Source organism: Astyanax mexicanus, chromosome 14, assembly GCF_023375975.1.
Source record: "Astyanax mexicanus isolate ESR-SI-001 chromosome 14, AstMex3_surface, whole genome shotgun sequence".
Classification (NCBI taxonomy): domain Eukaryota; kingdom Metazoa; phylum Chordata; class Actinopteri; order Characiformes; family Acestrorhamphidae; genus Astyanax; species Astyanax mexicanus.
Window position 1 is genome coordinate 32,135,327 of NC_064421.1, and position 12,550 is coordinate 32,147,876.

Below are 12,550 nucleotides of genomic sequence, written 5' to 3' on the forward strand. Positions count from 1 at the left end.
TCACACTAAGAAAGAGTACAAAGCTTGTACCTTATATTGAGGTACAAAAAAGTACCTTTCAGTTAAAGTCCTTTTTGTACCTGTGTTTTTTGTGCCAGTAAAGATTAAAAAGATTATAAACATTATCATCAACTAAATATGGCTCAAAAACTTGATGATCCAAAATTGTCTGGCTTAAAATATATATTGTTTATTAGTACAGTGATACAGAATACAGAATGTACTTTTGTCTGGTTAAATGGTACAAATCTGTACTTACTGCTGTTAGGAAAGGCTTTGTACTTCAGAGGGAACAAATCTGACCCTGTAAAGACCAAGATTATACCTTTAAGGGAACAATTATGAAGAGTGTACCTCTGAGTACAAAAAAGTACTTATATCATACCTCTGTTTTTTAGAGTGTAGAAAAAAAGTTATTGTTTCTCGCTATCAGACATGCAAACACGATCTAATCAGAATCAATGGCCACTTTTTCACTGCAGGGTCAAATGGTTATTGTCCACTAACAGTACGTGTCCACTAGCGCTTAAGCCTCGACGCATACTATTCATTGTAGTGGAGAAAGTAGCCGCATGCCGCGATGCATGCTGGGTTGCATTGTACTGAACGCAGCCTAGCTGTCCAGCGAATAAGTTCAGCAAAGCTTAACTGTATTCAAAAGAATCCGGCTGATGCAGCCAATCAGGAACAGTAGTAGTATTAGTAGTACCTCACATGCATACAAGCACCACACACACAAAACAGGAGCCTTTTAACCACAGAAGAGAGCCCGAAAATGGCTGTAGACTACAGCTCTGTAAAAAATTAAGAGACCACTTCAGTTCCTGAATCCGTTTCTCTGATTTTGCTCTTTATATGTATATATTTCAGTAAAATGAACATTGTTGTTTTATTCTATAAACTACAGACAACATTTCTCCCAAATTCCAAATAAAAATATTGTCATTTAGAGCATTTATTTGCAGAAAATGAGAAATGGCTGAAATAACAAAAGGGATGGAGAGCTTTCAGACCTCAAATAATGCAAAGAAAACAAGTTAAGTTAAGTTAAGTTCAGAAATCAATATTTGGTGAAAAAACCCTGGTTTTTAATCACAGTTTTTCATGCATCTTTGCATGTTCTCCTCTTTTTGGATAACTTTATGCCACTCCTGGTGAAAAACTTTAAGCAGTTCAGCTTGGTTTGATGGCTTGTGATCATCCATCTTCCTCTTGATTATATTCCAGAGGTTTTAAATTTGGTAAAATCAAAGATCATTTTTAAGTGGGCCTTTTTCAGAGCTGTATATTTGAAGAACTAATGTTAGTTTGTTGTCAATTAGAAAGATAAATAAAAAGTACTGGATAGCTTTAAACTCAGACCCTATCTAAAGAAAACACTGCATAAGGAAAGATTTCTGTGCTAATAAATGGTTTTCACTAATAACACCAGCGTTGTCACATACAAGACAGTAGGGCTTGTCGACTAATCTGATGATTATTTTTTCGATTAGTCGATCAGTCAACGATTATTTCTGCCATGTCCTCCATCTCTAAAAACAACAGATTAACAGCTAAACATGAGATTTAAAAGGCATTTAAATGTCCACATGTTGTTTAAACATGGAGAGTGTAACGCCAGACAGATAGGATTGACGCTTGCCGAGTAAAAGGTAAAGACTGGTTTATTTACAGGGCAGTAAGCAGGATAACACAGCCAGAGAACAGGTTGAACAACACTCACACTGGAAGCAGGAGACGTAGTACAGAAAACAGTCCAAGATCCGAAGCCAGAGAGACAGTCCGAAAGTTCGACAAATCCAATAAGGGCAAAGACAAAAGGCAAAATCCGTAATACAGAAAAATGGGTCATAACAAAAAAGGTTGGGAAAAAACGCTCAGTACGCAACATGAGTCGACAATACCTGGCAAAGTACAGACGCTGACCGAAACCTATATATACAAAACTAGAATTACTTTGAACCGGAACTTCCTAGAACACAGGTGACTCTGAACGGGGGGAGTGTAACGCGATTGGGTGAAGGTGAGTGGCTGACGGTGACGTCATCGCCAGTGGGTTTATGGGAAATGGAGTTCAGGAGTGTGAAAGGAGAGTCTAGAGACGTGACAGAGAGTACTGATGTTTTGTGAATAAATATGTAATATGTTGTGTTTGGGCACCTTTGGAGACACAGACAAAGTTTCTTCTGTCTCCAGCGCTTTGTGTAATACAGTACTGTTACCAATGAACGATTAGTCGACAATGAAATTTAAATAATCCACATTGACGATTATATTGACTAATCGTTGCAGCCCTAAAATACAGCCTTCAACCACAGCTTCAATTCAACCACCGTACCTTTATATATGTGCTAAATGGCCATGGATGGGAGCACACCAGTCCACACCAGTCTTACACACAGCTCTGATCCTGTTGAGTGAGCGTAGCTGTGACAAAAAGGAACTGGACACATCATAGCACGCTGCTGGAAGCTGCCCACACACCACCTGGAGTCTGTGTACCACAAACTGGCAGGGACCACAGCTTGGCCTCACACCAAGAAGGTGTGTGTTCCGTTCCAATTCATGCCGTCCTGCTATTGCTGCTGCATCACTGAGCAAAGCGCCTGATCCTGAGGGGGTTCCATATGGCTGGTCATGCACCCTGACCCACCCTTCAGTCCAGAAACAGAAGAGAAACTACTATGAAATATGCAGAGGCACACGCAACATCTGCTTCCTCTTATGTGACTTAACAGACATATATATTAAATGCATTCTCAGTACGAGCCTGTGTTTAGATATTCGCGAAGACATCAACAAAACAAGCGCCATCAGGTACGATCCTTCGTGGTAATGGTATTCTCAGATGACCTCTTTCAAAAAAAAAGTCATTGGATCAGAAATGTTGCACTGGTCTTCAAATTTCCCTGATCCTGTTTGAGCATTCATAGTGTTCTGGAACACATCCAATCCGTGATGATCTTTTATTCCCAAGCCTGCTTCTCTAAAGCATAGAGCCGGGCAATTTGGCCCCCCCAAAAAAATCTTCAATTAAAAAAAAAAAAAATCCGATTTTCGATTTAAATCGATTTTTTCCCCCTACTAAAAATCTAATTAAAAATGATAAAGAAATGGTTGTTAAAAATTGTTTTTTATTTATTTAGTTTTCACTTAAATGTCCCCTTTGTGGTTAAAGTGCAAACAGAAACAAGCAAAACTAAATACTGTAAACAGTGAGAACATCTAGTAACTTTTAAAAGTAAAGCTTTCTCCAACATAGTTTAGGTACTGACACAATGCACCCTCACACTTAAAAAATAAATAAATAAACCCACCCTAAAAAAAAAATAAATAGAAAGAAATAAATTGGTGCCTTTTTTGATAAAACTTACAAAATAGAAAAAAAGTACAATTTAATATGCTATTAAGTAGAGAATTTTCCCCATTGGGCTTGAATTGCAAAACAAAGCTTTTAAATAAGTGCCAGTGTTCTATAAAATTAGACAATCTTTTCTCATGAATTTGCAAAAAATCATAAACTGTAGTGCATACAGAACCTGGTACACGGTTGGAAGATGTGCTAGTTGCTTTTTTTTACTTTGGATGGTGTGCTGTTGCTGCGTTCATTCCGCTGGGAGAAGCACTTTTCTTTTCCCACTACGCTGCATGCTTCACTTCATGTGTAGAGTTTAATTTTGTTGTGTTGCTTCGTTTAGAAGCAATCGGTTTAAACACACCTTACAGTGAGGATCTGTTTGGTCTACGTCCGAAGTCACAAAACCGAACCAACTCTGGGCACAAGCTCTGCTGTCGTGTGTTGTGTTGTGTGTGTGTGGGGAGCGAGGGAGAGGGGCGGGGCTAAGCCTGGAGCGTCGGAGGTGAAAATTAAAACTCAGAGAAAATCGATTTTCATAAAAACACATCGTCCTTAACTGTAAATTCGAAGTAATCGATAAAATCGATTAATCGCCTATCTCTACTAAAGCATTAGTTCTTGCCTGGCCCTTGAAGCAAAAAGGGTGGGATGCAACAGCAGTCAACGGATGACCCAGGAAACCCCTTTCCTTCTTGTTTACAGACCTTCGCACAAACCACTTACTTTAAAAAGGCTGTAAAGAGCAGTTACTCATCTTTCTTATGCTGTATTTGCACTGCTCTGTCACGTCAGCGCACAGCGATTTATCCCATTCATTTATAGTGAGAAGTGTCGGCTCTGTCGGGTGATGCGATGTGATGAAAAGTCGTATTAAACCATTTGCCATTTATTAATATGATTTTATCGGATGATGCAGGGAACGCCTTGTATGTAACACCCACATGCAATCAGTTGGAGTGGGGCAGTGCGATCATGTGCGTTGGTGTTAGAGCACCTCAGGACCCAGGAAGCTACTGAAGGTTGGGTGTGTTGTTTAAGGAAACTTCAGAAGCCATGAATGTTAAATTTCCTGCTCCCTTCTGGTCCACAGAAGCGAACAGGTGACCTTTGGCTCCAAAACTATTTTATCATCTTCCCCAGTGTTTCTAATGGGACCAGATTAAGAGCCAGACAGTGAACACACACATTAAATAGTGGGCAGCCACTTCAAACTGTTAAAAAAAGAGAAAGCACTGTTACACCAGCCACCTACACTAGGGGTGGGCAATATTATATCGTATACAATATATCGTGACACAGAAATATCGTGATATTAAAAATCCATATCGTGATAATAGGGCTGTTCTGTCTTAAAAGTGGCCTATTATTGACTGTGAAGCTTTAGGTGTATTTATTGTATAATTGTTTTAGTTTGCAGTTTATATGCATGCACTAAATATTCTGCGATATTATTTGCTGCATTATATTATTTTATGCTATATTATTTATTTTGCCACATTATGATTATACTGTTATACTATTATACTATATTCCTGAAATGAATTAATTATTTTAGTTTTCCTATATCGCCAGGTATATCGTTATCGCAAAAATACCCTGAAATATCGTGATATTATTTTAGAGCCATATTGCCCACCCCTAACCTACACTCCAATCTTCGAAAAGATAGGACGCAACCGCAGACCCAGGCATTCCCTTTCCTCCCAGCTTCTCACAGATCTTAATTTATGCAAAGTCTTCATTTTAAAAAGCTTCATAGATCAGTTGCTCATCTTCCCCAGTGTCGCTGCAGGGTGTCCAACCCAGCCTTATACAGCTGCACCGCTCTGCTCTGAAGGATTTCACCACAGCTCACTTTAGCTGCAGAGTCTGCAGAAAATGACCCCTCATTAACCCCTTAAACACTGCAACACTACCGCGCTCCGCTCTCCTCTATAAATAGTGTTACATCAGCGCAGTGCATAAACAGGAGGGGCCATGCCGGGTCCAGCTTCAGTCTTTATTAAAAGGAAACTCATTACTGCTGGAATTCACCAAAGGGAGCACATATCTAAGCAGGGCATCGAAGAGCAGAGTGCAACCGCACACACACACACACACACACACACACACACACACACACTCACACACATACACACACACACACAGACATCACATGGTTTCCAGTGGCCAGGCACCTATCACACACTCATTTCTTTTTCAGGACAGATTGTATCATCACCAAATTCTTCTTCCTGCTTTATTGTTTTCATTTTTCCATTCTCACAAGCAATCGCTCCGAAGAGAGAGGGAACATTTTTCTCCAGGTCTGAAGACAGGCAGTGATGGAGCACAATGCAGGACAGAGCAGTGTGTGCGTGTGTGTGTTTGTTACACTAAAAGAAAGAGAAACAGAGATACCAAAAGAGAGAGATATTCAGAAAGAGATAAAGAAATAGAAAGAAAGATACACAAGAAGAAAGAAATCCAGTAAAAACAAACAGAAAGGAATTGAGAGAGAGAAAGAGAGGGAGAAATATGAACGAGAGATACAGAATAAGCAAGAGACATATAAAGAAACAAAAAGAGATAGAAAGACAGACTAACATAGACAAAGAGAAGAAGGAGTAAAGAGAAAGAGAGAAGGAAAGTGAGAGCAAAAGAGGGAACAGAAAAACAAAAAGCAAAGAAGACAATGAAAAAAAAACAATTTAGAGAGACAGAGTAGAGGGAGAGAAATGGAAAGAGAAAAATAATAAATGAGGGAAGTTTGAGGAAATTAGGAGAAGCACAATATGAAAAAAGGAAGATGGATTTGGAGAGAGAGAGAGAGAGAGAGAGAGAGAGAGAGGGGGAGAGAGAGAAATGTCTGCAACTGAAATACAGAGAGATAGATGGGAAAAGAGACAGAGAGGGAGAGGAGAATACTAGAAAAGAAAAGAAAAATATAAAAAAAAGAAAAAGAAACAAAAGAGAGCGTAAAGGTAGAGATATACACAAATTGAGAGAGATACAAAAAGGCAGCTAAACATGGATATAGAGATAAGAAAAAAGAGATCAAGTGAAAATGTAGAGAGACAGAGAAAATAGAGTGAGAGAAATGGATAGGGAAAGGTAAATGGATGGATGGAGGGATCTGTAATTGGTGAATGAATAGAGAGAGAGAGAGAGAGAGAGAGAGAGAGGAGAGATAAATGAAGAGGGCCGTTCTATTACTGCAGCAGAAGCTGCCAACCTACTGTTAGATGAATCAAACTGAGATAAACACAGTCTAAAACGGGGGGGACAATTCTCTTCTTGGTACATATTCAATCTTGTGCTTTTCCTGTTCAATCAAACCTGATTCATCTCACCAGTTATTTGTGAGGTTTTCTGGGACTCCGGCCACCGTTTCCCTCCCCTGGCCTAGAAAGTCCGTAAACAGTCAACGTTCATTGCTATCTTGGCAACGCAGGTGCGCCGTGTGTACACGTGTGGCCACGCTCGTTACAGACACACAAGCGCACACAGCGGTGCACAAACCCAACTTTTACATAAACAATAAACAAAATACACATAAAATAACATTGTTGTTCTCGTAAATAAGCTGCTCACGCACCTGCGCAGTGTGAACACGCAGCTTAGGCTAGGTTCACATTACAAGCCACACTGCTCAAATACGATTTTGGCTCTCCCAGAGACTGTAAAAAAAAGATGGACGCAGTGTCACCGTTCCAATCATTCAATGAAAATGAAGCCAAAATCTTCCGCCATGTTGGCGATCCTGAAACCCGAGTCAGCGCAGTAGAGACCAGAGGAGGGAGAAAGACTGTGGAGAGACAGCCTACTCATTTAAATAACCCCGCCCCTGAGGGCTGCCTCCACAGAGCTCACACAGTCTATGGTCCCACCCATACAGTCATTGCTCCCACCCCGGCTAGGTGTAACCCAGACCTTTTACAATAACCACACCTTTTTGAATAGAGCTGAATAACGTTTTAAAAACCGAATTCTGTGGGGATATAAAAATTTGACAATATAAGCAGAGGCTACTCTAGCTGTTGTATATAGGCTAGTAAAGTAAAGTGGCTTCACTTTTGAGAGATGATGCTCTGTCCAGCTATACACAGTCTATGGGCTATCCTGACAGTTCACATTCACAAATGTACTGTATCAGTGTGTAATGTTAACAAATCTGTCCCTGAAACGCCTCACATGCGCACATTAATACGTGTATAAACGACGTCGCCTTCACAAACAACAAAAAACATAAAATTTGAGAGACGACTCGTACCGTTATAAAGGGAAATGGAGGCGTTAGCAGCTTTTATGTGGAGAATCTTTTGCCAGAGTGGAGAGTAAACAGCTAGTCGAGAAGGTGAAAAAAAAGGTCAGGTGGTTTGCTTTTGCTGTTTTTGCAGCTATAGCTGCACAGCTGCACCAAGAGATGTGTGGGTACAAGAGGGAAGCATGTAGTGTAGCGTAAAAGCAAAAAGACGCATAAATCCTGATTTGACCGTTCACATTTATTTCACACATCCATGGATTATCTACGTATCCGATTAAGGACCACATATAAAAAGTGACTCAAACCTGAAACGAAAAAAAATCAGATTTGGCACGTTCACACAGCCATGAAAAAATCTGATCTGTGCCACAATGACCATCACTTCAGCCTGGTAATGTGAACATAGCCATAGTTTTCTCAGCTGAGATGCGCAGAAGCACTGCACTGTTAAAATAGCAATACACCAAAATCAGAGGCACCTGACTGGTTTATTTAAGAGTGCACCTGATTGGTTTATTTTACGTTATCCCCTAAAACACACCCATGCTTAATTAAAAGAATTAGTACATGCCTTTTGCATTTTTCAAGACGCGAAAGGCATACTTTCACCATAATTACGATAGCAAAGTCAGACTGGCACGCAGTAAATCAAGCTGAGAGGTGCACAAGCACTTGTTGGCTCACCTGTAGATCGTTAAAATGTTTTGGGGGTGAAATGATTACTTGAGTAATTCGAGTTACTCGATTAAAAAAGTTGATCAATTCATTTTCTGTGCCTCGAGGAATCGTTTAAAATTCCTTAAGGAATTCATTTTTACTGAACTAAGAGCACAGAAGTTTTTGGAGTGGTGGAGCGGAGAACAGGTCAATTTAACTCATAATAAATCAATGAGATTAACATTAATGTACCTTAATAACATAACGACAGAGCTGTGGAGTGCTGGTCATTAGGAATACTGTCGAATGTGTCTGGTTAGTTTTTTACAACAGAGACAAATTCTAGAGTTAATACAGGCTTTATGTAAACAGTATTTTAGTTATACTATATATCAGTTTATAAACAAATACATGCTAAAGTTAGCTGAGCCAAAGTTACTCTGGCTGGAATACTCGTTTAGTCTTAGTTATGTCAATTCATTAGATCTGAGTAGTGTAAAACGTAAATAAACAAACAAAAAAAAAAAAACATTTTTAATAATTTTGTTGACATATTTATTCGACAGGTCTTCCAGGTCTTCTGTCCAAGAAAGAGAATCCACTGACTTGGTGGGAAAAGATTGCAAATCTTCGCTGTTGAGAAGCTAAGATGCATAACATAAGCTAGCAATGTTTATGCCTTTATTATTGATTAATGCCCTATATTTAATACTTACAAGAAATCCTAAGTTGAAATAATTTAACTTGGTATTTATGTCTATTTTGTGTTTAATTGATTTTTTATTTGTGTTTGCAATGTGGAAATGTATGTTGTGAATTTAAAAACTAAACCAATTGGTCATTCAATATTAAATATAATATCTTGTTTTCTCTTATGTATTTCTAATTGCTTTTTAGGCAAGCAAATATGTTTTATCCGATTACTCGGTTAGTCGAATCGATTTTTTTATTAGTAGAGTACTTGATTACTAAAATTAACTAAAATATTTAAATAAGACTAAGAATAAGAATAAGAGTTTTTTATAGGGTGTTCTAATTTCTTTTCGCACGACTATAAATAGTGCGGTAAAACAACAAGCTGTAGAACTGTAAGTATTTGGCAATGAGACACACAATGTGCTGGTCCCAATCAAGTTTTCTTGCAGTGTGCACGAGAGACACTAAGACAGAGTGAGAGAGAGAGAGTGAGAGAGAGAGAGAGAGAAAAAAAAAAAAAGAGGTAGAGTCACTTCACATTTATGCTGAAATGAGGATCAGCGAATAAAGCAAAGAAAATCAGCCTGTTTGATTTCTCACAGTATGGGTCCTACAAGGCCACTGCTGCTTCCATACCGTGCTCTTCACACACACAGACACACACTCTGAAATGAGCAGTTCAATTGGATCAAAGAAAAGCCTAATACTAAATCAGCCTGCTTGGCTTTTCACAGCAAGGATTCCAGACTGATATTGGTTTTATATCACATTTCACGCATGCGTGCACACACACACACACACACACTCACACACTGTCTGTTCTTCCTCTCTCTTCTCTCTTTGGGAGAACGGCGAGCAGAGTGCTGATGATGAATCACTCGGGACGTGTAATTCGGGGCGGTGTCTGATGAAACCGGTGTAGAACAGAAAAGCTGACATTCAGAGCGACAGCGGGGACGAGCCGCGCACCTCAGACAAGAGCTGATCCTCTGAGAAACACAAGAACCTCAGCTGTGTTCAAAAGCTCCCAGTCCGTCCGCAACTCATACGACTTGTATCCCATCACAAAGCCCTCAGAAATCCTCCAGCCTGCACATCAATTTACAACATAAACAAACTACGGAGCTCCACACTTCACTTCAGATCACACACTCTCGGTTGTGGTTGGCGTACACACAAGGCTTCGCTCAGGATAATAGGAGCATTCTGCTGTTGTCACTCGCCCACTGGTCTTACAAGGTGTTTCATTCGTTTCTCGAGTCTTTTAATGATTAACGACCAGAAACTTGCTAAAAATAAGATGTAGAAGTATTCTACACAAAGAAAGATTGGGTGTTTTCGTATTGAGCCACAAATACAAGGTTCTTTAAGGGTTCTTGATTGACAAGAATGAAATGTTTCAGTGTAGGACCATGACAACGCCAAAATAAAATAGAAAAATAAATGAAATACATTAAAAATTGAAAACTCCTTTGTACTTTAATGAAGAATTATTGGATGTGAATGCTTCTGTACCTAGTAAAAGGGTCTTTTTTAAGGCTTTTGTTCTATAGTGAAGCACAATATACAGATCTGGTAAAAATTTAAAGATCACTTTCTGAATCAGTTTCTCTGATTTTGCTATTTATAGGTTTATGTTTGAGTAAAATAAACATGGTTGTTTTATTCTATAAACTACGGACAACATTTCTCCCAAATTCCAAATAAAAATATTGTCATTTAGAGCAATTATTTGCAGAAAATGGGAAATGCATCTTGGCATGTTCTCCTCCACCAGTCTTACACACTGCTTTTGGATAACTTTTGGATATGCCACTCCTGGTGCAAAAATTCAAGCAGTTCAGCTTGGTTTGATGGCTTGTGATCGTCCATCTTACTCTTGATTATCTTCCAGAGGTTTTCAATTTGGTAAAATCTAACAAACTCATCAGTTTTAAACTCATCATTTTTTATTTATGCCTCCATTACACATCTATAATGTGGTTTCTATAGCCCGGATCAGTTAATGGGTTTGTTTATTTTGAGCATTTTCTCCCTCTGTTTGGTTGGGTTTCGAACAGGCATAAAACCATAAAAAGCATGTCATCTCCTCTGATTGGTTAAGTATCAGAGCTGGACTAATGTAGGGAATAATGTATTGGTACTTGGCAGCAGTAGATACTAGAGGAACAGGTACTGCTACCCGGTATTAGCAGATACCTGAAGATTAGGTTTTAGTGATTGGTATCGCCAGATACTTATAGACTATATAGGAACAGATACTGCTAAGTGGTATAAGCCTGGTATATATCTGAGGATTATGTATTAGTACTTGGTATCAGCAGATACTTAAGTAACAGTTTTCGATACTTGGTATTGTCTGATATTTGAGATTAGGTATCAGTATGAGTACCTGATATAGGCAGGCTCTCCTCCCGTCCTTCTTTCCCCGCCCTCCGGTTCGTGGAGGTAGGCAATCCGTCACGAACCCTGGAGATATCTGCCAATAGCTTTCGCTGAGGGAGGCGACCCTGGCCCCGCCCCCAAACTGTCAAAACCACCCCTTTCAAAGCTGCTGCAGGTAATTCACACAGCGCGCGAGAATAAAAAGCACCCGAGAGGAGAAAAAAGAAGCTCGAGATTTTCGTCAAAACGCTCACACAATTCCCTTTTTTTTGCTCGCTGGTTTTACATTTGTGCTTACGAGAAGTTAATTTACACACGCAAAATGTTAAAACACGCTGGTTCATTTTTTTCACCTGGTATTTTTGCGCCCCTCGACTTTTGACATTGATGTGACGCCATACAAACTCAAGGATCAAGTTTCTGGGCTCGGTCTCTGCCGATACTTAAGGATCAGGTATCAGTATCTATACTCTGTATCGACATATAGTTCACAGTTCATCATGTACTAGTTATTGATGCCTCCCTAAAATATATTTGAAGGTTCTTCACTCTGCCTTGTACTCCCTGCCTAAATCTCTAGCCTGGGGCTGTTTTTGCTCATTTTAATATGCACTGCATGCTTGTATTGTCTACCAAATTGCAAGTATCGCTCTCGCTCTCACCTATCTCGCTATCAGCAGACGCTCAGAATCTAAGATTTGTTCATAATAGAGCACTGAGATGATGTCGGTCTGAAGCAATGCATAATATTTTCTGAGGTTTTTGTGTGTGTGTGTGTGTTGGGGGGGTGTAAGGGAGGTGAGAAGAGAGTGTGTTTTTGAGCAAAGACATACATGGACACAAAACCAGTCCACCTGCTCTCACACCATTCCAGAAAAATTGCACCGTCTCTCTATCACACCCACCTGCAAACACGAATACCTCCAGACAGCAGACAGATATGGTTATGAAAACACATTATCAGAGCTGCTCTGATCGCTTATATTCCTTCCAAAAACATACAAATGAGAGCAGAGCACTAGCAGATACATCCCTCAAACCTTAAACGTGTTAGTAATGATATTAACAGCGAATGGTGAGCATATGAAAAGGCTTTAGTCGGATCCTCAATGTATTGCTTTAATAAAGTAGTGATTTTTCTATGTCAGGCCTTTATCCTTTTAAATAAACTACACAAATATGAACATATATGGGCTTGGACAGATCCA

The 12,550-nt window shown here is 39.4% G+C and overlaps 1 protein-coding gene across 1 annotated transcript in view; it reads right to left on the reverse strand.

Moving 5' to 3' along the window:
* chrm3a (cholinergic receptor, muscarinic 3a) overlaps window positions 1-12,550 on the reverse strand; it is a 226,476-nt gene that overhangs the window by 153,121 nt on the left and 60,805 nt on the right. The gene's annotated exons all lie outside the window — the stretch shown is intronic.